Source organism: Dromiciops gliroides, chromosome 1 (genome assembly GCF_019393635.1).
Source record: "Dromiciops gliroides isolate mDroGli1 chromosome 1, mDroGli1.pri, whole genome shotgun sequence".
Taxonomy (NCBI): Eukaryota; Metazoa; Chordata; class Mammalia; order Microbiotheria; family Microbiotheriidae; genus Dromiciops; species Dromiciops gliroides.
In genome coordinates, this window is record NC_057861.1 from 441,646,284 (window position 1) to 441,673,793 (window position 27,510).

The following is a 27,510-nucleotide window of genomic DNA, read 5'->3' on the forward strand; positions in this document are numbered from 1 at the left end:
TCTCTCTCATCTCCCCATGCACATGCTGTTGCCAAGTCCTATGTCACCTTCATAACATCTTTCATATATGTCTCCTTCCCTTCTCTGACAATGCTGCCAGCCCAAGGCAAGTCCTTTTTACCTCATGCTTGGACTGGAACAATAGCCTGCTGGTGAGTCTGTCTCCCACAAGCCTCTCCTTACTCTACTTCATTCCCACTTAGCCACCAAAGTGATTTTCCTAAAATGCAAGTCTGACCATGGAACCTTCCTATTCAACAAACTCCAGTGGCTCTCTGGCCCTTCCAGGATCAAAAATAAAATTCTCTGTTTGGTGTTTAGAGCCTTTTATGACCCAATTATTCCATTCCTTTATGGTCTTCTTGCACTTTACTCAGGCCCGTACATTCTGTGATTTAGTGATTCTGCCACCTTCCTTGGTGTTCTTGCAGAAAACATTCCATCTCTTGACAATAGGCTTTTTCAATGGCTGTCTCCTATGTGGGAATGTTCTCTTTCGTCATCTCTGCATGTTGGCTTCCTTCAAGTCCCAGCTAAAATCTCACCTCCTACAAGAATGCTTTCTTGAGGTGGCAGCTAGATGGCTCAGTGGATGAAGCACCAGCCCTGGATTCAGGAGGACCTGAGTTCAAATCCAGCCTCAGAGAGACTTGACACTTACTAGCTGCGTGACCCTGGGCAAGTCACTTAATCCCCATTGCACCACCAAAAAAAAAAGAAAAAGAAAAAAAGAATGTTTTCTTGACTTCTTAATGTTAGTGCCTTCCCTCTATTGGTTCTCTCAAATTTAGCATATATATTATGCATGTATAAGTTTATATATGTCTATATGTGTGTGTGTATGTATATATAGAGGGGGTAGGGGAGGGAAATATGGAGAAGAGAGAGAGAGAGGAGAGCAAGAGAGGAGACGAAAAGGAAGGGGAGGAGGAAGGAAGAGAGAGAGAGAGATTGATTGATTCTTCCTAATTGTTTTCATGTTTTCTCCTGCATTAGACTATAATCTCCTTAAGAGCAAGGACTATCTTTTACCTTTCTTTGTATCTCCATCACTTACCACAGTGTCTATATGTGCTATATAAATGTAAGCCATTATTTTTTCTTTGAAAGACAATGCTTAAATAAGTTATAAAGAACTTTCACATACCTTATCTAATTTTATCCTCACAACAACCCTATGAAATTAGCAAAGCAAGTAGAATTATCCCAATTTTACAGATGAGGAAATAGCATTGGAGAAATTCAGAGACTTGCCTATGGTCATTCACTTAGTTTGTGGGACAGATGGGGCTCACTTTTTGTGGCAGCCTTTTCCAGAGCTGCTTCTTTCATTTTGGGGAGGTTAAAGAGTTAGTTATTCTGGTGAAGCTGTCATTGCCTGAACCATTTGGGGAACTTTTCATTTTGAATTGCTTTCAGAATCTTCAGGAAATTCGTCATTTCTTCAATGGTGCAAGTCTTCATCATATCATATTTTTGAAATAGCAAGAAGTGATTTGGAGTCATTTGGTGAATAATAGGGTGGGGAATGGAGGAGGGATGACCAAATTGGGTAATATGATTCTTGGTAAAACAGTAATAACTAAGTGAGCCTGTAAAGGAATGGGATTGGATTTTCTTTTATGTCTTGGAAACTGTTCCAAAGGCAGTTCTAAAAATAATTCCAAAAATATTCTGAGTAATGACAATGTCACTGGAACAAGTGTATAGTCTTCCCAGGTGACTATTTTGTTGGCCAGCACTTTTTAAATGTATAAATTCTATTTGATAAAAAAAAGTTTCATTACTTTGAAGTCCTGCCTTTTCTTTCTCCTCTCTTATTTGCCACTCTCCCCACCCCCCGCCCCAATCCCTTATGGTCACTCTTTCAACATTTATTTATGAAAAGCGAACACATTTTGTGACAAGGACAGAGGTAGAAGAGAGATATTCCAGGTCTTTTTACTTAGCATCTAGAGTTCTATGCACTTATCTATCTCTTTATCATATCTTCCTGCACATATCTTGGCTCTCATCTTCTCCCATAACAAAGCATACCAAAAGGAGATAAACTGGGGACAACCTGCTGGGCTGGGGCTAAGCAAGGATACAAAGTAAGTGGAGGGACAACAATGAGCCAAGGCATTTAGATTATCTTAACCAACCCCTAATTAGAACAGAGAGTAAAAATCACAGAGTGTCCCAGGAAGTAGCACAGCCACGGACAGCAGCCAGATGTGTTGTCCCACAGTGTTTCCAGGGACTTTGGAGCTGTGGAAGATGTATCATTCATGGGAAGGAGATATAAACCAAATATTATAATGTTTTATTTATAAGCTAAAAATATGGAAATGAAGTGTTCCATAGAAATGAATTTTCTAGATAACTGAAGCATATCCCTTTAAGTACCTCTACTTCTAAAACTGCAAACATTTTTGGAGGAAATCTTTTAAAATGGATCATATGTTGAATAAAATTTAATCTTTTTCTTGACGACTCAGTCATCATTAAGACTATAATTTGCTATATTGGTCAGGGTATATTACTTCTAAAAATGAGATCTCTTTGAAAAGCTGCATTACATATCTATGTCTAACCACACATAAATCCATGCATGCCTATGTATGTATAACATTTTCTTTAAAAGGTAATGATTGGGGCAGTTAGGTGGTACAGTGGATAGAGCACTGGCCCTGGAGTCAGGAGTACCTGAGTTCAAATCTGGCCTCAGACACTTAACACTTACTACCTTTGTGACCCTGGGCAAGTCACTTAACCCCAATTGCCTCACTAAAAAAAATAAAAAAATTTAAATAAGGTAACGATAATCATAGGACATCTTCAGCTTTTATATGAGGCACACGCATAAAGAAAGCAAGGTATGACTCTATTTGGACCAGTTTGGGGCTTCAATACAGTGATGTCTCAGAGGCTATTGAGATATGTAGGGCTGCTTGCCCCTATGTTAAGTACATCCAGCCTACTGTGCTTTTAGTTTTTGTATTCTATTTTATAGTTCTCCAGTGCACTTACCACATGACCCAGTCCTTTTTGTTTTGATCATAGGAATCTTTAGTGATACACATTCTCTGCCCTACTTTCCCTTCATAATTCCTTGTCTGTGTTGTCTTGCAGTCTGCCCATATCCAAACCATGCTGTGCTTCTCCATTGCCCTCTGAGTGATGTTCATTTCTAATTGTTCTGAGACTATAGTGCTCGATGATTCACAGTCACACAACATTGGAAAAACATTCACATTAAAAAGCTGTGATGGGCCTTTGTTTGAGGGAGAAGCTTGAGTTCCTTAAAAGAGCTTTGTAATTTCCCAAATTCAATCCTCCCTTTATTAAATTCTGGGTCTAACTCATTGTTTATTTCTAGTTTGTGTCCAAGATATGGCTACATTTATCCATATTTAGATCTATATTAATATCTATGTCTAAATAATCTATATTTGTATCTACTTTTTAGCATCTAGCCATTATCTATCCTTTGTTTCTTTCTTTTCCTGTGATTTCACTGGCATAGGGAGTTTGGAGAGCATATCTGTTCTGCAGCTTGTCGTCTTAGAAAACTTTCTGGCACCCTGGGAAGTTAAATGACTTGTCTAGGGTCATATAATAAATACGTGTCAGTCAGGACTGTACCTAACACAAAGTAGATGCTATATAAATACTTATTTCCTTCCCCTTCCCGACTCAGGCCAGCTCAGTATACATTACTCTTAGCTACTTCTTAGAAATACATACATACAAAACCACACATATTTATACACATATATCCATACATATTTATACATCCATCCATACATACACTTCTTTATACATGAATCATCTAATTTGGACTCTCTTTTTTGATGAATATAAGTTATGAGAAAGATAACACCAAGGAAAAGCTCAATCTTTTGTTCATATGCTTACTTTCCTCTTTGGTTTTCACTTGCTTTAAATGTTTTATGTGAAGCTTGCATAAAACACTTGTCATAATTCCATAATATTGTTGTTGTTTTGGAAAGTACTACCTTAACTATTGGATGGCAATCTCACTGGTTGCTAAATTTTGTTTGAAATGTGGAAGTCAGATTTATGGGCTGAAATAAGAATTTACTCCCTCCCAAATAGGTGGCACAGTGGATAGAATGACTAGGATGGAGTCAAAAAGATGAGTTCAAATCTTGCCTCAGATACTTACTCTCTTTGTGATACTGGACAAATTGTTTAACCTCTCCTTGCTTGATTCAGTTTCCTTAACTTTTAAATGGGTAAAATAATAGCACCTACCTCTTAGGATAGTGCCTGGTTCATAATAAGCACTATATAAGTTCTTATTTCTGAGCTGTTTTAAAATAAAAACCCTTTCATTTCTGGTTTCTCTTAGCCATTTTTATTAGTCTCTTGAATATTTTTAGAGGAATTTAGGATTTTAGATTTGGAATTTCCTATTCCATTAGTGTTCACATGAAGGATGGTTTATGAGGATCAAATGAGTTAACATATATAAAGTACTTTGCAAGCCTTACAGAGCTATATACATGCCCAAACTATTATTTATAAGGCTACACTATGGGTTTTCATGTTATTAACTGAGCATTGATTTTTTTTTTTACTTTTATCTTTGGCCTGACCCATTTATTTATTATGCAGGTAAGATATTGAATAAAATTTAAAGAGATTTAAAAAAATGTTATTAGTAAATAGTTTATAAGCATTAGCTACTGTACACAAAAACAATGATAACATGAAGCTTAGGGCCTAACATTTGACATTTACTCAAGTTAACATCCAAGTCTTGGTTGGGTGGGTTTGAAAATCAAACATCAGAGAGGGTTGGGTCACCTCAGTGAAAGGAAGATAAAGTAACATGAGCTGTACCCTCATGACCTTCCCAAGAACCGTATCAGTATTTCATTGCCTTTTCCTTCTGTTTTATTGTTGTTGTTATGTTTTGAAATTTCAGAGGCCTTTGAATATCAGAGCTGAGAGGGACCTTTGAAATAATTTCATCCAATTCCTTATCTTATATAGGAAGGAAATGAGATCTGGAGAAGTAGGATGGCTTGTCAAAGGTCATGTAGTGGACAGAGCTGGGCAAGGTCCCAGGTCTCCTCGTGGGTAGACCAGAGTTCTTTCTACTACACACATCACAAGGCCCCTTTCATCTTACAGAAGAAAGTACAGGTCAATTTCTTCTCCTTTCTCTACTTTCTTTCTACCTTCTCCTGTCTCCTCTTTCATGTGTTGGCATAAGAGGAATGTCTGAAACTACATTGCATCTGGGGCTTCCCAAACTTTTTTTCTTTTAAAAATACCACTCTACACAGTGCTAACAATATGGTTCAAGGAACATGTGATTTATTCAGGGTTATATTGTTCCATAATGAAATATTTCCTGCTGCCATACTTGCTGTATTGAAAAGAATTTTTTTCCGGTAAAACCCACAGGATAAAATGGATTGTTATTAATGAATTACACCCAGCTCAGCTCTAAAATATATTTTCTATGACCCCCCCCCAAAAAAAATTCCTACAGACAAAAACTTCCTGAATGGCTATAATTGGATTAGTTTATGACCCAATTCTATCTTTGATACTTGATCCAACTTCCCAGTCCAGGGGTGCTTAACCTAGGGGTCTGTGAACTTGTTTTACTATTTTGATAACTACATTTCAATATAATTGGTTTCTTTTGTAACTCTATGTGTTTTATTTTATGCATTTTAAAACATCACCCTGAGAAGGGGTCCTCAGACATCACCAGACTGCTTAAGGGGCTCATGACGCACACAAAAAGTTCAGGACCCCTGATGTTGACATATAATAAAGAGTCATGAAGTTCTTTTTACCCAATAATATAGTTCAGCTTAGAAATATCCGAACATGGTACAGTGCTAGCCCTAAAATTTAGTGAGATCACAAGGAGAATTATAACCAGATGGTGTGAGTGTGTGTCTGTGTATATGAGGGACAAATCTCTTTGTTCTTTGATAGTTATTGCATTCATTCATTCATCCATTCATCCAATCACTTACATTTACTAATTCATTTAACAAACCTTTGTTGAGCATCTACCTATTAAAATGTTGTTCTTCAGGAGCTACAAAAAAGAATGTAATGGGGTTTTATGCATGTGTGGATTCAATTAGCTTGATAAGATGATATTCCATATGGAGGACACTAGGGAACTGCTTCTAAAAGAATAGTCATGTACACACATGGATTTTCTGTAAAAGTTTTTGATCGGCCTAAGACATAGTTGGGAAGAACCTTCTCCCATTGGCCGTATCCCAGAACTGCCCATATTTTTGAAAGGGTCTGAGTCACTTTGACACTTTCTCTTTGCTGCACTCTTTCTTGGGGAATGCGGAGATTCACTCATGTTACCTGATAAGATTATGCTCTAAGGGAAAGCATTGTTAGTCCTTTTTCCCCTAACCTCCCACCCAGAGGCTACATGGTCTCCGTGGTCTTTTAGCTTGTTCCTTCCACTTTTGGTATGAGAAGTGGAGTCTCTGATTTTAAGGGTTTCAAAGGCCAGGAGGGAGAACTATAAGAATATGGGAGTCCAGAAATCTAGGCTGGATGTTGCAGCCAGCCAAGCACTGATACTTTGAGGAAGACAGAAATATATCTGGAATGACCTTCTCTACTCTAGTCCAACAGAAACCTATGGTGATGTTGCCTATGCATGTGAACTTGGCAGGACCAATGCTATGGAAGATTAGAGCTAAATTATGAGCCTATTTCTCCTTACCCACCAGACTCAAGTAATACAGGGGGAATTATGTGCCCACATGTACGTAGAAAAGTATGTATGTTTCCTCTTGCTAAATCTTTGAAGTAGACATCTGTTTGTAACTCTTTCCTCTACCCCTTTTTAAGTGGTTGAATTGAACTGTAGTGCTTACTGTTTGTCTTTGAGAGAACACATCTGGTAGGGGTGTGAGCTAATAGCAGAGAAAGAGATATATCTTAATTCCTACAGGATATCTGAGAACCATGATGGGGGAGAGATATTAGGTTAAATCAAAGATAATGGGTCCTGAGAACACATTACAGGAATAAGGAACATTACCTACCTACAAAGACAATCCAGTATAACAGGGGTTTCCAATAATTTTTAGTCTCATATCATTTGCCTTTCAATAAATATTCTAATTTTTGTTGTTTCAGTGATGTCCAACTCTTCATAATGTCATTTGGGTTTTCCCAGCAAAGATACTGGAATACTTTGCCATTTTCTTCTCCAGCTCATTTTACAGATGAGGAAACTGAGGCAAGCAGGATTAAGTGACTTGCCAGGGTCACACTGCTAGTAGATGTCTAAGGCTGAATTCATACTCCAGGGCAGCTAGATAGCTCAGTAGACAGAGTGCTAGGCCTGGAGTCATGAAAACTCATACTAGTTGTATGGCTCTGGGCAAGTCATTTAAAACTATTTACCTCAGTTTCCCCATCTGTGAAATGAGCTAGAGGAGGAAATGGCAAACTTCTTTTAGTATTTTTGCTAAGAAAACCCCAACTGGGGTCATGAAGAGTAGGATACAACTGAAAACAACTGAACACACACCCACACCCACACCCACCCTTCCTGACTCTAGGCCTGGTCCTCTATCCACTGTGCCACATAGCTATTACTAATATTACTATACTTGTCTATTTTATTTCTTGAATTAAATTGTAAGCAACAGGGAGCCAAGATGACAGAATAGCAGTGAGCTCTCAAGCTCTGCAGTTCTCCTAAACAGATGTAGAAAATGCACCACTGTAAATACTGATCTGGATATACAAGGGAAAAAAATCATAGTGAGTCATTTCCCCAGTTCAAGTCAGATCTTCAGACACTTGGGACTGAGTGAGCAATATGAGTGAGCAATCACGAGAGACAAAAAATGAATAAACTATTTACATTCCAATATGGGAAGATGATATTTGAGTCTCCTCAGAATTGTATCATCATCAGGGGTCATGGAAGGAATCTAATTAGGTAAGGGGCCTGGGACTGGTTCTGTTATTTCTTGAGCCTAAAAGAAGAATGGAAAGGGAGATGAGGGAAGGGAGAGGAAGGATGGGGAAAATTATCTCACATAATTGGAGTACTCTTTACAAACGAAAGGGAAGTAGTTGGGTAGTGATTGACACCTGAACTTCACTCCCATCTGAAATGGTCACAGGAGGGAAGAACACATAGACACACACCAAGAGAGTTGATGTGCCAAGCACTGTGCTAAGTGCTTTACTTATTTATCTCATTTGCGCATCACAAAAATAATGCAAAGTATGTAGTCATTGTTTCTATTTTTACAATTGAGGAAAGTGATGCAGATAGAGGTTGTGACTTGCCCAGGGTCATACAGATTGGATTCGAACTCAGGACTTCCTGACTCCAGGCCCAATGTCCTATCCATTGCACTTCTTTGTCTCCTCAAACTAAAGCAAAACAAACTCTAACTAAAGATGTATAAAAAGATTTGTAGTAGCTCTTCTTGGAGTGGCAAAGAATTGGAAACTGAGGTGGTATCCATCAGTCAGGGGATGGGTGAACAAGTATTTGCATATAAATATAATAGAAAATTACCATGCTATAAGAAATGATGGAGATGGTTTCAGAGAAATCTGGGAAGACTTGAATGAATTGATGCAAAGTGAGCAGAGCCAGGAAAACAATATATACGATTATAAAAAAGTATTGTAAAGTCTAATAACTTTCAAAGATTTAGGACCTTTGATCAGAGTAATGACCAATTACAAGTTCAGAGAATTCATCATGAAATGTGCTGCCCACCTCTTGAGACTTAGCCCAAAACGAGACATATTTTTTGGACATAGCTAATATGAAAATTTGTTTTGCTTGACTATATATGTTTGTAATGGGGATTTTTGTTTTTCTTTCTCAATTGGGGGTAGTGAGGTGAGGAGAGAAGGAAGATTTATGTTGATTAAAAAAATTAAATTAAAAAAATTATTATAAGCTACTTGAGGGAAGGACCTGGTCTTATTTTAAATTGCTCCCTCTCACACACCCAGCTTCATATAGTGCTAGGAAGTCTGTGGAATATAAATACTTACTGGCCAAAAGTATATCGTTTGTTTGCTTATGCAGGAAATCATACAGAGTCATAGACTTTTTGAACAAGAGGGATCTTGGAAAACACTTAGAACAACCACTCTCTGACTAGTGTCAGGGCTGGGACCAGAGGCTGCTTCCTGACTCTCAGTCCAGCCCTCTCTCCACTGTTCCATGGTGGTTCATTTGCTTTGGCTATTTTGTGTGAGAGCCAGATGTCTCGCTGAAGCATCATCCCTTTAAAATCTGGGATGCTTTCCTGAAACGTTTCTGCACCATGACCCTCATTGGCTGCCAGACTAATTACTCAATAGCACCAACCTATTTTCATAGGCAAACGATGCCCATGGGTAAAATAACACCTTCCCTGAGGCAAACTTTCCACCACGTGTTTCTTAACTCCCCAAATCCCTCCCCACCCACCCCCACCAGCTGAGATGGAAAAGTGACCTTTTGAGGAACAAATGTTCTTTCACCTCCAATGTTCCAAAGCTGTTAGTACTGGAACAACCCACATGATTGATGGCTATGCTATTCTCTTCTCCATGGAGCCAACACTGCTTTTGCCTCCTTTAGGACCATTTTATGTTGTTTTCTTCTGATAAGGTGGCTGCAGAACCCATGTGTAGGAATGTATTTGTAATGACCTGATGGCAGCAGAAGAAATGTTATGTTCTGTCTGGTGGGCTCCTGGCTTCCCTTCTTCAGCTGACACACAATTGCTAAATCTTTTCCAGGCGATAGACTTCCATTACTAACTGTTTGAATTTCCCCAAAGACTGTCTTGTTTACGATTCAGTTAAACCATCTAAGCCACATGTGAATACCCTGCTTGGTTTCTGCTGAGGGCACCAGCCTCCTGACATTGTTCCTTGAGGTGAACTGTAAAGTTTTCCAGAGGAAGGAGACCCCTAGGACAGATGACAGAGTGGTACAGTGGGAAGGGTATCACCTATGAGTCAATTGACAAGCAAATAAATACAAAGTAGTTTGTAGCAAAACCCCTGGATCAGTCCATGTGTAGCATGGATAGATAGGTAGGTAGGTAGGTATATAGATGGATGGATGGATGGTTAGGTGGGTAGATAGATAGACGTAGATACATGGGTGGTTAGATAGATAGATGTGGAGATATCCCATACCACATTTCCAAAAAATTGCATTTCAATCTTCCACTCAATACTGTGCGTATTAAGTCAGCAATTAATAAGTATTTAAAAAAAAATCTATGCCTTTGTGAGGAGCAGAAAGATAGCTATGTCTGAGGGATCATTCCTTCTCTCTCCTATCTTTAAGAAGGGTTTAAGGCTTAGAATTACATTTATATTGTTACACATCAACTATTTGAAGTTGAGGAGTTTGATTTCCTGGACTTCTGGATAAAGCTGCTTTCCCTGGTCACTCCAGGGGGAAGTAGTTCTGCTACAGACCTGGATGGTAAGTGTTACCTTAATTGTGGCTGGCTTAGAGTCTTTTTTTTTTTTTTTTGGTGAGGCAATTGGGGTTAAGTGACTTGCCCAGGGTCACACAGCTAGTAAGTGTCAAGTGTCTGAGGCCAGATTTGAACTCAAGTCCTTCTGAATGCAGGGCTGGTGCTCTATCCACAGTTCCTCCTAGCTGCCCTTTAGATTCCTTTATTTACCACATGCTTATTACACAAAATACAATCACAGATATCAGGCAAACACATCTATCAAAGCAAGCAAGTAAAATAGTAATTGGGGAAGCCATCTAGATTAGTTTAGGAGATAGAATACATAAAATTGAGGGGTCTCTGCAACTATAGAGTAAAATGAAATTTCAGCTCCTCTGGGGAGTCATCTCACTCAATGAGTCCACTTTCATTTTTTCTTTTTTTTCTGCAGGGCAACGAGGGTCAAGTGACTTGCCCAGGGTCACACAGCTAGCAAGTGTCGAGTGTCTGAGGCCGGATTTGAACTCAGGTCCTCCTGAATCCAGGGCCAGTGCTGTATCCACTGTGCCACCCAGCTGCTCCCTGAGTCCACTTTCAATAGTCTATGTAGGTATGCCTTGGGAATCAAGTGGTCCGTTGGAATTCTGGTCTTTCCCCACATGCCTGTGGCGCCTCTCTTGTTTGTCATTGAAAGTCCAAGCTTTCTCTCCTTTTCTCCACTTCTGTCATTCTTCTGCTTTTCTCTCAGAAATCTCTCATCTAATTAGGAGCCACATCTTCCTGCACATCTGCAACATCACAGGCCTGTCCTTCAAGAGATCACCAAACCAGTTGGGGAAAGTTGTTGATAAGTCAAATATAAGTAGTTTGGAAGGGATGGCTTCTGGAATGGATTTCTTTAGAAGGTGGTTCTTGGATTACGTCTTAAAATGAAGGGAGAGGTTTTTTGAGAGAGAATTAAAAAGGGAATGTATCCTAGGCATTAGGGAAGGCTAGTGCAGAAGTAACGAGATGAGAAATGAAGTGTGGTGTGTGAAGAAAGGAGAGGAAGACAATCTGTCTAGATTGCAGAATGTAAGAGGCTGAGTAACACAGTAAGGCTGGAAAGAAAGGGTGGGACAAGGTTGCAAAGTGTCACAGCAGATAGTTATAGATAATTGGTAGGAGCTATTAATTAGGTGATTTCCCTGGATTCACAGTGCTCATGTTTGTCACTGCTAATTTGTGACTCTGAGACCAGTTGCCTATCCATTACACAACACTGCCTCTCTCAAGTCAAAATATGCAATGACTCCCCCTACCCCAACTATTTTACAAAGCAGTGAGGAATCAGCCAACTATTTGGGTGGTCTCTTTCTAATTAGGCAGCCACCTTGAGTCACATGCTAGTGATCTTAGTAACCATAATGCTCTGCAACTGCAGTCATTTATTTACCCTTAGATATAGGTCTTTTCAATGCCTCATTGGAGAAGTATTTTTGTATCTGGTTCTCTGAACAATTTGAATTTTTCCTTCACATTTGAAAATTGTATTTTTATATATTGGAAAATATATGCTTCAACACTTGGATTTTGTTAGTTCTGGGTTCCTAAAAAATTTTTTTTTCTGCTGTTGTCATCAACCAAAGCATTCATATATTAAAAGGGTTATACCTTGTGCTAATAATAACAGATCATATTTGCCTTGTTGCTTAAAGTTTGTGAAATACATTATCATAACAACCTTTTGAGGTATGTAACACAAGTGTTATTACCAAAATCATTTTTATAGACAAGAAAACTCAGGTTCAGGAAAAGACATGCCCACAGTTATGCAACTAGTAAGTTTCCTGATCTCCAAACCAATATTTAAAAAAATTTATTTTTTTAAAGAATACTATATTCTGGAGGGCGGCCAGGTGGCGCAGTGGATAGAGCACCTGCCCTGGAGTCAGGAGTACCTGAGTTCAAATCTGGCCTCAGACACTTAACACTTACTAGCTGTGTGACCCTGGGCAAGTCACTTAACCCCAATTGCCTCACTTAAAAAAAAAAAGAATACTATATTCTGTAGGAATAGGGGCATATTGGTACCTGACAAATTATTTGTCTGAAATAAATATCATTTAATAAAAAATGTCCTTTCTGAGATAATACCTGGGTTAGAGTGGCCCCTTTCCTGTCCTATCTCTCTGGTATAACAGATGGTTTCTTCATCCCTGACATGCAGTGAAGTTTCTAACAGTTAGGAGAGGGAAATTTGATAGTAAGCAATGTAATTTGTTTTATTTTCCTGTAAACACATCTTTGAAACTGAAATTTTAAAGTAAGTCATTGGCCACATGCCATTCTCTGTTTCTCTAGGCTCCATTTCTGACTCTTCAGACTTTCTCTGCCATGCCCTAAAAGGCTCCTCACCTGAGAAATTCACTTTATCCCAGGACTTCTGACTCTAGAAGTACATGCTGCTTTCCTCTGATTGGCTGGTTCCTGCTGGGACCTCCATTTTAAGGAAAGTAAGGAGGCCAACTGTATTTTCCTTTTTCTTCAGGCTCCATTCTCTGCATTTTTTTCCTGCCATGCAACTCTGTAGGGAAAGGGGTGGTACTTTTCTTTTTTAGGGGCCTGCCCAATTGTTTGGGTTTTGATGGTTCAGAGTACATCTAAGTAGCAGTTGTTTCTGTTCTGGCCAGAAACTCTGAGGGTCTTCCCCTCCCAGACTGATTCTTTTGGGAAGTTAAACTAGGCTATCTTTTGCTTCAATCCTTCCCTAGCCTTAATCACTGAATGGGTGTTGCCTCAGATAAACTGGGACTTGGGAAAGACCTCAGCTTAAAAAGATCAGGGTCTCCCACTGTATCCAGGGCCATGGCTGGTTGTTCTGACTTATGTCTTACCACTGGACTCTGATGACTCTGGAGGAGAGTGAGGCTGATGACTTGGCACAGTCCTGCCTCACTGAAATACAATTCCCTTGCAAGTCAAGACATCATCTACTTGATGTCATTGGTCATCTTCCAGAATGAAGGACCACACCACCAACAACAATAACAAGGGGCCTGCCCACCATGTCCCAGGATCCTTACGAAGCTTCTGAGCTGACCTTTAATGAGCTGTCTTCCCTATTAGAATATAAGCTCCTCAAAAAACCAAAAAACCAACAACCCCCCCCCAAAATCTCCAAATAGAATGTAAGCTCCTTAGGGCAGGGACTGTCTTTTTCTTACTTGTTTCCCCAGTACTCAGCACAGTGTCTGGCACAAACCTGATGACAAGAAAGCAAAATGATGGGGGCAGCTAGGTGGCACAGTGGATAAAGCACCGGCCCTGGATTCAGGAGCACCTGAGTTCAAATCCGGCCTCAAACACTTGACATTTACTAGCTGTGTGACCCAGGGCAAGCCACTTAACCCTCGTTGCCCTGCAAAAAAAGAAAAGAAAAAGAAAGCAAAATGATAATTAGTAATTCATTGACTGAGAAAATCAAGTAGTTCTGAGTTTCAGAATTAGAACTTAGTTATGATTGTTTTATTTCTACCCAAAAAGAAATGAATTAGTATTTCAAGACAGAACATTAGAGCTTGGCTGCTATCCATAAATTCAAGATACAGGCCTTAAAAAGTGAAGGATGTAGAAGTGGTCTTCCTAATTTCCAATCTCAAATCCACTATGTGTATAGTATATTATCAATGTTTGACCTCTGATCTCATTCAGAAGGGGACCTACGTGGTAACCTAAGACCGGATTTTGAAGAAGAAAAAATATTTTGTATCCTTGGGTACAGAATAACAATAACTTTGAAGGCAATTGTTCATCCTTGGGGGTCGTGGTTTGGGGGATCCTCCTCCATCTCCTTGGGTTGGATTCTTTAGCTATAGAGAGGGGCATTTTCATTGGTAGGTTTAAATGCAGTTGCCTGTGATATTCCCTTTGGAGCTATTCTTATCCATTTGAGTAAATCTTTATTAGTTCATGAATCGTTGACCCTAATGGACTATAGCTCTTCCCCTGGGACAATTAGGATCTATTAGGTCAGTGGTGGTGCTGTGGTAACATTACAGCTCGTGTGTTACTAAAAGGCTCAGAAAATGGCATTGAAGACTTTTTTTCCTTCCCTATAGAATGCTTCCATTTGTGGATCAAACTGAATTGATCTTTTCAAAACATCAGATGCATCTGAAGTAATGTTTTCCTAACAAGCCACTAATCATTCATTTAAGAAACTCAAACTCGTCTGAATAATGCAAAATGAACACAATGGGCGTATGCTGAATCAAAAGGCATTATTTCCATTTTGTGATATCATTCAATGCTGAATCTTGTGTCATCCCGAGATGCTTGTATATTATCTTGATTTTGTAATGATTGGGCACCAAGGGGCCCCAATAAGGAAGCTCCACAGTGGTTGTTTTCCTTATCTTTTTTGCTCTGATTCAAAACTAGGACAGAAGAAAAGTACTGACTGGACTTAGGCTTCTGCCCAGAGAATCAGTGGCCCTATTGAATATTCTACTTCAAGAAGAATGTGTGACAGTTTTCCTCCCAGCTTTGCACATGGGGAGTCCAGCATAACCATTTCAAATAGATATTAAGGGCTGTAAGAGAAGCTGGAGGGCTTTGACTAAAAGAACCCTGTATTTTTTGTTTTGGGGGTGGCACGCATGTTGTGGGACTTCCGTAGTAAAGGTTTTCTACATATATATCAAAGAACAATCTGCCCTTTAGTTGTGAAATGAGGGTAGTTTGTCTACGGTGCCTGTTTTAGTATAACCCAACCTGATCATTCCACCTTTAGGAGCTTGCCCACCATGGCCCAGGATCCTCACGATGCTTTCGAGCTGTCCAAGTCCCAGAGTTTCCACAAGGGTATCCCCTCCAGGCCTATTCCCCTGGTTATACATTGGGATCTTGAAATAATAGGATCATGACTCTAGAGCTAGAAGGACTCTCAGAGAACATTTAGTCCAATTCCCTCTTTTTACTGCTGAGGAAACTGAGACCCAGAGATGTTAAATGACTTACTCCATGTCAAACATTAGCGACAATAAATATCTGAGGCTGGATTTGAACCTGATGATCTTTCTACTATCTTATACCATACTGCCAGGGAGCTGGGGGCACAGCAGATAGAGCACTGTCCCTGAAGTTGGGAGGACATGAGTTCAAATCTCACCTCAGGCTATGTGACCCTGGGCACTCACTTAATCCCAATGGCCTTAAATATCCAAGGCCATCTCCAGTTATTCTGATGTATATCTTGCCACTGGACTGAGATATCTCTGGAGGAGAGGGTGAGGTTGGTGACCTTGCACAACCCTGCCTCATTTAAATCCAATTCAGTGCAAGTCATGACATCACCCTGATGTCATGGTCTTTGAGAATGAAGAACAAACAACAACAACTACACTGCCTGTCCCTGGGACATTTAACATAATCTGTTCTGAGGCTCTTCTTTTAGGGACCAAGAGTTCCCTGTCTTATGAAGTGAACTAAATGAATAGGTGCTCAACTAACCCTCCCTAGATAGGTAATGCACCTGCACTTTTCCCTTAGCCCATTAGTAATCATAATGACGAAAATTCCAGACCAGTGAGGAGAGGAGGTACTTGCCAAGGCAGCCCCAAATTCATAATGGGATGATCCAGGCCTCTATATGGGAACTCTTTCTGGTGGCTTTGAAGAATCACATTTCTTTTTTGAAGTTAAATGGTGGGTCTAGGAGTCAGTACTCAAAAGATTTATAATATCATTTTGGGAGTTCCCTCTGATCATAACTCATTGGTGCCTGACCTTTTCTGGGGGGGGGCAAATGAGTGTTAAATGACTTGCCCAGGGTCACACAGCTAGTAAATGTCAAGTGTCTGAGGCCAGATTTGAACTCAGGTCCTCCTGAATCCAGGGCTAGTGCTTTATCCACTGTGCCACCTAGCTGTCCCAAAGAACCTATATATTCTAAAATATTTATAGCAGCTCTCTTTGTGGTGGCAAAGAACTGAACATTGCAGGCATGCCCATCAACTGGAGAATGACTGAACAAGTTGTGGTATATGATTGTGATGGAATGCTACTGTGCTATAAGAAATGATGAGCTCAATGATCTTAGAAAAATGTGGAAAGACTTGCATGAAATAGTGAAGAGTGAAATGAGCACAACTGAGAGAACATTGTATATAGTACCAGCAATATTGTTTTAAGAATGACTTTGAGTAATAAGTCATTTTGTCCATTATAAATACCCAAATTAACTATAAGGGACACTTAAAGAAAGATACTATCTGTATCCAGAGAAAAACTCCTGATAAATAGAAGTATGTATAGAATAATTTTACATATATACACATACACACATACATATGTACGTACATGTGTGTGCCCACATGTGTGGGCATACACACATCTATGTATATCTCTATCTATCTATCCATCTATCCATCCATCTATCTATCTATCTATCTATCTATCTATCTATCTATCTATCTATCTATCTATCTATCTATCTATCTATCTACCTGTCTGTGTCTAATGTTAGACATCAATGGGGTAGGGAAGGGGGGAAGGGAAGGAAGAAGAAAAGGGAGAAAAGGGAAATTTACATGATAACTTTGTTGTGTATTTAAAAGGAATTGCAAGTTGTTCATAGTGGATTTGCAGTTTCATGTGCATTCATCTTTTTTGTTATACTATGTTTTGGAAATGCTTGTTTCATTCTATTAATTACAAAAGAACTGAAAAAAAAAGAGAACACTACTTGCAGAAGGGGTGCTGATCTGCATTAGGGTAAAGAGTTTCTTCACCCAGAGTCTCCTAAACTAATGAAGTCAAAGGTATGGACAAAAAGAAAATATTGTTGTGCAAACATGTGAGAGCATTAGGGTGTGGGTTTCCACTTAAGGAAGGAACAACAATTTGAGACTTAGAACCATTGAAAATAAAAAATGGTGGCTGCTCCTCACTCCTCTGCTGTGTGGACTATGACTTTTGAATCCCAAATGGGAATTTCAAGTTTTTTCTTGCTTTAAGATGAGTAGAAGCCCTAGAGCATGAAAATGCTTTGGCATTAATGGAGGCCAATGGAAAATGGGAATAGATAGCTTCTCTTTACAGACTGAGGAAACTACCATTGGTTGAATAATTCAAGGTGCTTTCATACTTTTTTCAAGACAAAAATCTAAGCATTCTCTTGATTAGTTTGAAGGTCCAGTGGTATGCTGTACAGCTGTTATGAGTGGGAAATGGCTAGGCAAAGGGACCCCAACCCCTTTGGACTAGTTTTGTATCAACCTATTTCAGCCCTGTTTTGGTATTGTTTCACACACACAGGCCCTCTCTCCCCGGGTGATTACAGGCTATTTTTAATCAGGCCCAGAGCATTTTCCTTCTTATCCACAAATGTCCTGCAGGGGTGAGGTACACAGTAAACCTCCAAGTACTGGTCAAAGGAGTGAATCATTATGTTCTCATGTGAGACACCAAGTTTTCCAGCTGAGGTTTTATTTTTTCCTTCTGGTTATTTATAATGATTAAAAAAATTTCAAAGTAATTTCTAATCTCTGCTTTTTCCAAGGTTGCATGGAAGAAGTAATGATTATATTCCTGGACAACAACAAAAAAGTGTTAGTATTTTAGGTTAAAAACGAGCAAAAGAAATACCCATACTCCTTGAATCAAACTATTACTTCTACAACTTTCAAGTGATCTTCATGCTCTTCTGACCTCCATCCACATATTCCATCATTCTTCTCTGATAACTTTCCAGGTACTGTAGCTGGGGATTATGGCCAAAGGTAACAGAAGAAACTGGCATATCAGGAAATAATACTGAATGAACTTATGAGCTTCCTAGTGCTGCATTTTTTCCCTATTCAGTCCCATACCACTGTAAGAATGGAAGGATAGGCTACCCTCGTGATATCAAGTTAACAATAACACCATCTCCTTACCCCATCCTACATTAATCTACACTAATTCTTTGAGGAATTTTTCTTTCTTGTTTTGGTTGAATTTATCTTGTTTCCAGGTTTTTTGTTGTTGTTTTGTTTTTTGCTTTCATAGTTCTCTTTCCTATTCTTATTTTTCTCTTTCTTCTTGGTCATTTGGAAGGGACACAAAAGGGGAAACTTTCCCTCCCTTTCCTATTGCTTTCTCTTTTCTGTCTTTGTGTCTTTGAGAGTCAAGTTATATTCATCTCTTTGACAACAGGACTGGTGCCTATTTATCACAGGGTTGTTATGAGGATAAAATGTGATAATATTTGTAAAGCACTTAGCACAGTGCCTAGCACATGGTATTAAGCACACAGGTACTTAATAAATCCCCCTTCCCTTCCATTCTCTTCATGTTAATGACACTGTTCTCTCCTACTTCTACTACACATCTGATGTTTCTCAATTTCCTTTGCTGACCCATCATTCACACTATGCTTCTTAACTCTGGTTGTCCTCAAGGATCTCTTCTGGACCCTCATTTCTTTCCTTTTTGTGTGTGAGGCAATTGGGGTTAAGTGACTTGCCCAGGGTAACACAGCTAGTGTCAAGTGTCTGAGCCAGGATTTGACTCCAGTGCTGGTGCTCTATCCACTGTGTCACCTAGCTATCCCTGAACCCTCATTTCTTCTGCCTCTGCATTCTTTCTCTTGATAACCTCCTTTGCCCCCATGGCTTTAATTATTATTTCTGTTTGGATGGTTCCTTCAGATCAATCTATCCAGATTCAGTTTCTCCTCTGAGTTTCAGTCTCATTGGAAATTTTGCTATGGATGACTGATATGTAGATAGCAAACTCTACATGTCCAAAACAGAACTCATTATCTTTCGCCCCAAAACCATCTCTCTTCCAAACATCTCCATTTATGCCCAAGGTATTTAGGCAGATACTTTTAGTCTCATAGGTTCATAACCTTAGCATTAACCCAAGATGGCTCAACTCTTTTTTTTTTTTTTTTGCAGGGCAATGAGGGTTAAGTGACTTGCCCAGGGTCATACAGTTAGTGTCAAGTATCTGACGCTAGATTTGAACTCAGGTCCTCCTGAATTCAGGGCAAGTGCTTTATCCACTGTGCCACCTAGCTGCCCCCACTGTGCCACTTAGCTGCCCCTGGGTCAACTCTTTATTCTCCCTCACCCCACATAGCTAATCAGTTGTCAAATCTCAATGTTTCTTCCAGCAGCATGCCTCTCCCATCTCATGGCTTCTCATTACTCACACAACTACAATCATAATTGTGTCCTAACCACTCCTCTCCTAGATTAGCACAACAGCTTCCTGATTGGGTTTACTGCCTCCAGATCCTCCCAACTCTAGTTCATCCTACAGACAGTTGCCAAAGTGATTTTTCTTATAGATCTGACCATCACAATCATTCTTCTGCTCTATTAGTAGTTCTCTCTTTCCTGGGGATGGGGGTGGGAGGCAAGGGGGTGGGCAAAGCAAGGTGGCTCAGTGGATATAGCAGTGGGACTGGATTTGGGAACTCCTGAGTTCAAATCCAGCCTCAGATACTTACTAATAAGTCACCTAACCCTGTTTGCCTCAGTTTTCTCATCTGTCAAATGAGCTGGAGAAGCAAATGGCAAACTGTTCCATTATATTTGCCAAGAAAACCCCAAAAGAGATCATTAAGAGTCAGACATGACTGAAAAACAACTAAAAAACAATTGCTGGTAGAATAAAAATATACTGGTAGAATAAAATATACTCTGTTTAGCTTTTTTTTTTATGAGATATTTTATTTTTTCCGTTACATGTAAAGATAGTTCTCAACTTTTGTTTATACAAGCTTTACAATTTCAGATTTTTCTCCCTCCCTCCCCTCCCTCCCCCCCTCCCCTAGACAGCAGGTAATCTGATACAGGTTATATCTATATATCTCTATACATATACATATAGATATATATATATACACACACATATATATCTACACATAATAACATTAATCCTATTTCTGCATTAATCCTGTTACAAGAGAAAGAATCAGAGCAGTGATGCAAAACCTCAAAATAGAAAAAAAAAACAACAGCACCCAAAACAAAAGAAATAATATGGTTCAATCAGCATCTATACTCCACAGTTCTTTCTTTCTTTTTTTTTTTCTTGGATTTGGAGATCCTCTTCTATCATGAGTTCCCTGGAACTCTTCTGTACCATTGCATTGGTGAGAAGAATATAGTCCATCACAGTAGGTCAACACTCAATGTTGATGATACTGTGTACAATGTTCTTCTGGTTCTGCTCATCTCACTCATCATCAGCTCACGCAAGACCCTCCAGGTTTCTCTGAACTCCTCCTGCTCATCATTTCTTACAGCACAATAGTATTCCATTGTATTCATATACCACAACTTGTCCAGCCATTCCCCAATTGATGGGCATCCCCTCAACTTCCAATTCCTTGCTACCACGTAAAGAGCATGTTTAGCTTTTTTTTAAAGAAAAATTAATTTTAATTTTAAATTTAACAAACACCAAATAGATTGGGCATTTTCACATAGATAGTAGAATGTAAAAAGAAGATTATATGTGAAAATATATTATCTCTATTATTATATCTTATCTGTATGTATCTCTATTATGTCTAGTTTTCTTTTAAAAAATCTTTATAGTTTTAACCTGCAGCTTTCAAAGCTCTCCTCTATCTCTGGCCTTCTTTTTGCCTTTTCTTCCATTCTCCCTGCTTCTCCCTCATTGAAAAAAGAAACACAACCCCCCCCGCCGCCCCCACCTCAATGACCTCTTTTTTTCTGCTTAGCTTTTGTTTTTGTTTTTTGCTTTTTTTTGTTTTGTTTTTTTGGTGGGGCAATGAGGGTTAAGTGATTTGTCCAGGGTCACACAGCTAGAAAGTGTCAAGTGTCTGAGACTGAATTTGAACTCAGGTCCTCCTGAATCCAGGACGAGTGCTTTATCCACTGTTCCACCTAGCTGCCCCCTCTGCTTAGCTTTTAAGGTCCTTGACAACTTGGCTCCAAACTATCTTTCTAACCTCATTTTATCTTATTCACCTCCACATACTCTCTGACCCAGACAAACTGACCTTCTATCTGTTCCTCACACATGACCTTCCCTCTCATCTCCTTGCCTTTTCACTAGCTACTCTGCATTCAAGGAATGTACTTCTTCCTTGCCTCTTCCTCATGGAGTCTCTCTCTTCCCATGTTTTGAGACACAACTTAAGTACCACCTTTTTCATGTAGCCTTTTCTGATTCTGTCATTTGCTAGTGTGCTCTTTCCCAAACTACTTTGTATTTATATCCTTTGTATTTTCTTGATATTTATTTCTCTCTGTAGATACACTTAAAAATGTATTTGCTGTCTCCTTGAGAGAAGGGATTATTTCATTCTTTATATTTCCATCCCTAGGGGCAGCTAGGTGGTACAATGAAGAGAACACTAGCCCTGAAGTTGGGAGGACCTGAGTTCAAATCTCACCTCAGACACTTATTAGCTGTGTGACCCTGGGCAAGTCACTTAACCCCAATTTCCTTAAACATCTAGGGACATCTCCAGTTGTCCTGATATACATCTTACCATTGGACCCAGATGGCTCTGGAGGAGACAGTGAGGTTGGTGATTTTGCACAGCCCTCCCTCACTTAAATCCAAATTCATTGCAAGTCATGATATCACCCCAATGTCATGGTCTTCTTCAAGAACAAAGGGCAATCAGCAATCTTCATCCCTAACACAATGTTTGGGACATTTTATTGATGTTCAGTTGTTTCAGTCGTGATCCCATTTGGGATGGTTTGAAATTTCCTTCTCTAGCTCATTTGACAGATAAGGAAACTGAGGCAAAGTGACTTGCCCAGGATCACACAAACTAGTAAGTATCCGAGGCTGGATTTGAACTCAGGTCTTTCTGACTCTAGGCCCAGTACTCTGTCCACCCCACTGAGACATCTAACTGACCCAGCTTGGGACATAGAAGGTGCTTCATAAATACTTGTTGATTGATTGGATCTGGCATCATAAGATTTAGTTTAAATGCCTGCTCGATCATTTTGTGTGTGACCATGGACCATTTATAAATGTGTCCATTTATAAAATTAGAGTGTTGAACTAGACGACCTCTATGCTATCTTCTAGTTCTAAATCAATGATAGAATTTCCCTCTCCTATTATTTCCCGCACAATCCCCAGCCAGCTGCTTGTTCAGAGGACACTGCTAGTCATCAGTGCTCAATCTGAAACTCCACAGCCTTCTGTGGTCCTGGCAGGAGCACTAAAAAAGTATAACTGGGGGCAGCTAGGTGGCGCAGTGGATAAAGCACCAGCCCTGGATTCAGGGGGACCTGAGTGCAAATCCAGCCTCAGACACTTGACACTTACTAGCTGTGTGACCCTGGGCAAGTCACTTAACCCTCATTGCCCCACCCAAAATAAATAAATACATAAATAAAGTATAGCTCACATTTCTATAACATTGTCAATGATCCCCAGCAGAGGATCTACCCCATCTTACCCATTGTGCCCCGACAGGGGTGTTTGATAGGGAGACTTAAGATTGTATCCACCCAGGTAAAAATCACTCCTCACATGCGGTGACACTGAGATGGAAGAGGAGTCAAGACAAGATGGCACCAACTCAGAGGAAGCCCTTGTCTCCCAGACATGAAACATGATGGATACAGATGCCAAAACCCTGAGCTGGAGAGACAGTAAATACATGGGCCTTGAGAAGAAAGGGGATGAAACTATAGTTTCCAAGCTGGGATAGGGGAATTATTTCTATTAGTAGAAGACAAGTTCATTAAAAGGGAAAGACTCTTTCCTTCCTTCCTTCCTTCCTGTTGCCTAGTACCTAGTAGGCACTTAATAAAGGTTTTTGAATTGAATTGTATCAAATTGAATCATCAAATGATACTTCCTATCCTTGAGGGTAACAGGGAGCCAAAAAATCCCATTTGGAAGTGAGCTCTTATTCTGGTACTCTGGCCTGGCTAGTTGCCTTCTTGTGTTATTTTTTAATTAAATGAAGTGTATTCTATAATCCTTACCTGAGGCAAATGGATACTGCCCCCTATTTGCAAATAGATATTACCCCATTGTGCAACTCAGAGTTGATTGCCTCTAGACAGAGTCTGCTCATTTTAGGTTTGGGTGTAGAAAGTAATTCCTCATCTGTGATCCGTTTTTGGTTTTTTGTTTTTGTTTTTTGAAATGGCGACCTAATACCCTTAAAGGGGGAGGGGCAAGTTGTGCAAGTAGGAGGAAAAACCTAGGGAGCTGGTCTAAAGCAACAATCATTCATTTAGCACCTACTATATGCCAGGTATTGGGCTATGTGCTGGGGATACACAGATCAAAAGGTGAGTTCCAGCTCTCAAGGAAATTAGAGTCTATTTAGAAGACATAAGTAAATTATATCCATATAGAGCATAAATCCAGAGTGATTAGGATAGCAACAATCAGTGGGCATGGGGGGATCCAGAAAAGGCCTCTTGAAGGAGGAATGAGACATTCAGATTATGAAGAGAAGGTGTGGCTGATGAAACTTGGTTCCAGAGATGGTGAAGTCAACTCTTCTCTGAAAAATAAGCTCTGAGTTGCCTCTTATTACTATTACTTAGGTAAGATAGGGCCTATCCTTTTAAAAATACTAGCATTCTACCTATATTGCTTGGTGACAGCAACATGTAGAACTCTCCCTTTTCAGTCTCAAAACAGTGAAGAATTCCACATACAGAACAAGGATAAAACAAGGGTAAAACAGGGGAAGAACTTCAAAATATAGAGAGCAAAGATGTTGGAGATTATATGAGAGATTAAACAGCTAGTAAATGTCAAATGGGCTTTCCCAAGCCCAGTTGAGTTCTCTATCAATCTAGCACACACATCCTCAAGTAGTCCCAGGGTTCAAGAGAGACAGTTTAGTGTAATCAAAAGAACCTTATTTTGGGGGCAGCTGGGTGGCCCAGTGGATAGAGCACCGGCCCTGGAGTCAGGAGGACCTGAGTTCAAATGCGACCTCAGACACTTGACACTTACTAGCTGTGTGACCCTGGGCAAGTCACTTAACCCCAATTGCCTCACCAAAAAAAAAAAACAAAAAAACAAAAAAAAACGAACCATATTTCTTGTAGGATGCCTGGGTTCTTATCTCAACTTTACCTGCAGCAATTGTATTTGGGGACCTAAGCAAGCTGTTTATTCTAAGGCCTGAGTTTCCCCTTCTTTAGATTAAAGAGGTTGGACTAAATGCTGTTTTAAGTTCCCTTCAGCTCTAACCTTCTGTGATTCCCCTCACTGCCACAGCTCTTAGCTATGCACATTTCATTCTATGCACATTTTTTCTATCACTATCCTATTCTCATTCATTCATTCATTCATCTATCTATTCATTTGCTTATTTATTTATTTTTTTGTTTGTTTTGTGGGGGCAATGAGGGTTAAGTGACTTGCCCGGGGTCACACAACTAGTAAGTGTCAAGTGTCTGAGGCCGGATTTGAACTTTATCCACTGACTCTCCCATTCTTAACTGCCTTCTCTGAATCCTCTGCTCTTCCTCTCAAGCCCCCCTCAAAATATCCTGCCACCCATCCCTGTGTAACCTCACTCAAGCAGGGAAGATGACTGGGAAATTATTCAGCCAAGCAAGTAGAATAACAATCTAGGGGAAAGAGGGATTTCCTTCCCAAGGCAAACTCCCAGATGTTTAGATGACTTATACTCCAAGATGCTGATTTGGAGAAATAACCATCTGTGCCTGAAGCAAAGCAGGTGTGCGATGAAGGGGGGTGGGGTGGCAGAGCACTGATGTAGGGTGAGAGAGAAAAGTGAGAAGTGATTCTTGGCCATCCCTCGAGGTTGGCTGCTCCAAGGTGAGCAGCTTTTCCTTGTTCAATCCGCACCTGCTCATTCCTCCTGGCCACTGCTGCTGCCACCTGGGAGTCAGAACAATTAGTTGTCTTCTCTCTTCTATTCTTAGGGGCTCCTGAATGCCAAGAAGGTACCTGCCTCCTCCTGAACAGAGAAGCTGACTCAAAAACATCCCTCCAGAGAAAGACTTGTGAAATGAGAACTGAGCCGAATAATACATATTTCTTTTTAGAGTTAGAATCAGAGTTCTTATGCTCCAACACGCAGGCAGCATATGACTAAAAATGAGCCTGTAATTTGAACAACATTCCCTTGCATCCTGTCATTCTATCAATGAGCCTGTATTAAAGGCAGCTAGGTGACACAGTGGTTAGAGTATTAGACTTTAGTTCAAAACTGGTTTCAAATGTGTATTAATTATGTGACCTTAGACAAGGCACTTAACCTTAGTTTCCTCATTTCAGTAAACTTGGGACAATAAATAACACCTCTCTTCCAGGGTTATTATGAGGGTAAAATGAGATAAATGTTTGTAAAATACTTTGTAAATCTTAAAGTGCCAGTATTATTATTTTTCATTCATTCATTCATTTGTTCATTTATTTATTCATCCATCCATCCATCCATTCATCTATCTATCTATCTATCTATCATCTATCTATCTATTTATGTATTATTTTTTGCAGGGCAATGAGGGTTAAGTGACATGCCCAGGGTCACACAGCTAGTAAATGCCAAGTGTCTGAAGCTGGATTTGAACTCAGGTCTTCCTGAATTCAGGGCTGGTGCACTACCTACCTGCCCCTGCTAATATTATTGTTATTATTCTATGTGCCAAGTTTTGTGCTAGGAGATAGAAATGAAATAGTGCTTTGCCTCCTTGACCCCAAGGAGCTTATATTCAAGGAAACATCATGTAAACATACAAGTAGATAAAAATGTATATGATGCAAATACCTGGTACCTTTGGGGTGGGTTATATAGGAAGTGGTGCTTAATAAAAGCTAACATTTATAGGGCACTTACTATGTACCAAGCACCATAATTTAGCACTTTAATTTTTGTCTCATTGGAACCTGTTATTATCTCTGTTTTATACCTGAAGAAACTGAGGCAAAGCAACTTGCCTAGAGCCACCCAACTAGAAAGTATCTGAGGCTTGATTTGAACTCAGGTCTTCCTGATTCCAGGTCCAGTGCTCTATCCATCATGTCACCTAGCTGCCTCTGGTACTTGAACTGAACTTTGAAGGAAGCTAGGGTTTCTAAGAGATAGAAGTGAGGTGGGAATATGCCGATATGAGGGCAGCCTTACAAAGGCACAGACACCAGGAATGGGATACACAGTGTTAGTATAACATGGGTGATGGGGTAGACTATTCACTCAGGCACTACATGGCCTTGGAATCTTACTAAGGACATTTGTGCCTAGAAGCTCTTGGCTGTTCCCATGGTCCTTTTAAAGGAGCAGGGAGCCAGACCTACATGAACTGAAGCAGAGTGAAATGTACTGTATACAAAATAACAGCAATAATGTAAGATGATCTGCTGGGAAGCATGTGGTTATTTTCAGCAAGGTAATGATCCAATATAACCCTGAAGGACTTATGAAAATGGCAACCCATCTACAGAGAAAGAACTGATAAACATACAAGATGGAAACACATTTAAAAAAATTTTTTTTCTTCCTCTTTGACAATTCCTCAATCTGAAGTTTTGGGGTTTTTTGGACTGTTTTCTCTCATAATCTATCTAATGTGGGAACATTTTCCATGACTACTCATGTATAACTTATTTTGAAATGCTTGAGTTCTAGTCAGTGGGGGTTGGGAATGGAGGAGGAAGAGAAGTTGGAACACAAATTTTTAAAAAATTGATGTTAAAATTTGTTTTTACATATATTTTGGAAAATAAAATTCTATTCAGTAAAAAAAAATAATAAAGGAGAAGGGAGTGGTGGGGAAGAGGAGGATGGGTTGTATAGTGTACCACAGATGATTGGTCACTGAACCAAGAGGAGCATTCATTCAGGAGGTTTAAAAGGGGAAGAATTTCTGCTTTCTCTTTCTCTTTGGACTCTGTCATTCTGAGTTACCCTCTTTCTTAGACTTCCCCAGGGAAGATGAGAAAGAGAATCTCTCTTCCTCTCCCCTGCCCCTAGCAGGGGGCATCAATAGTGACTGCACACATATAGAGCAAAAAGTGTGCTTGCCTAGATGATTCTGAGACTGGATCTCAAGTCCCTGGCTGGCTTTTCTTTGTG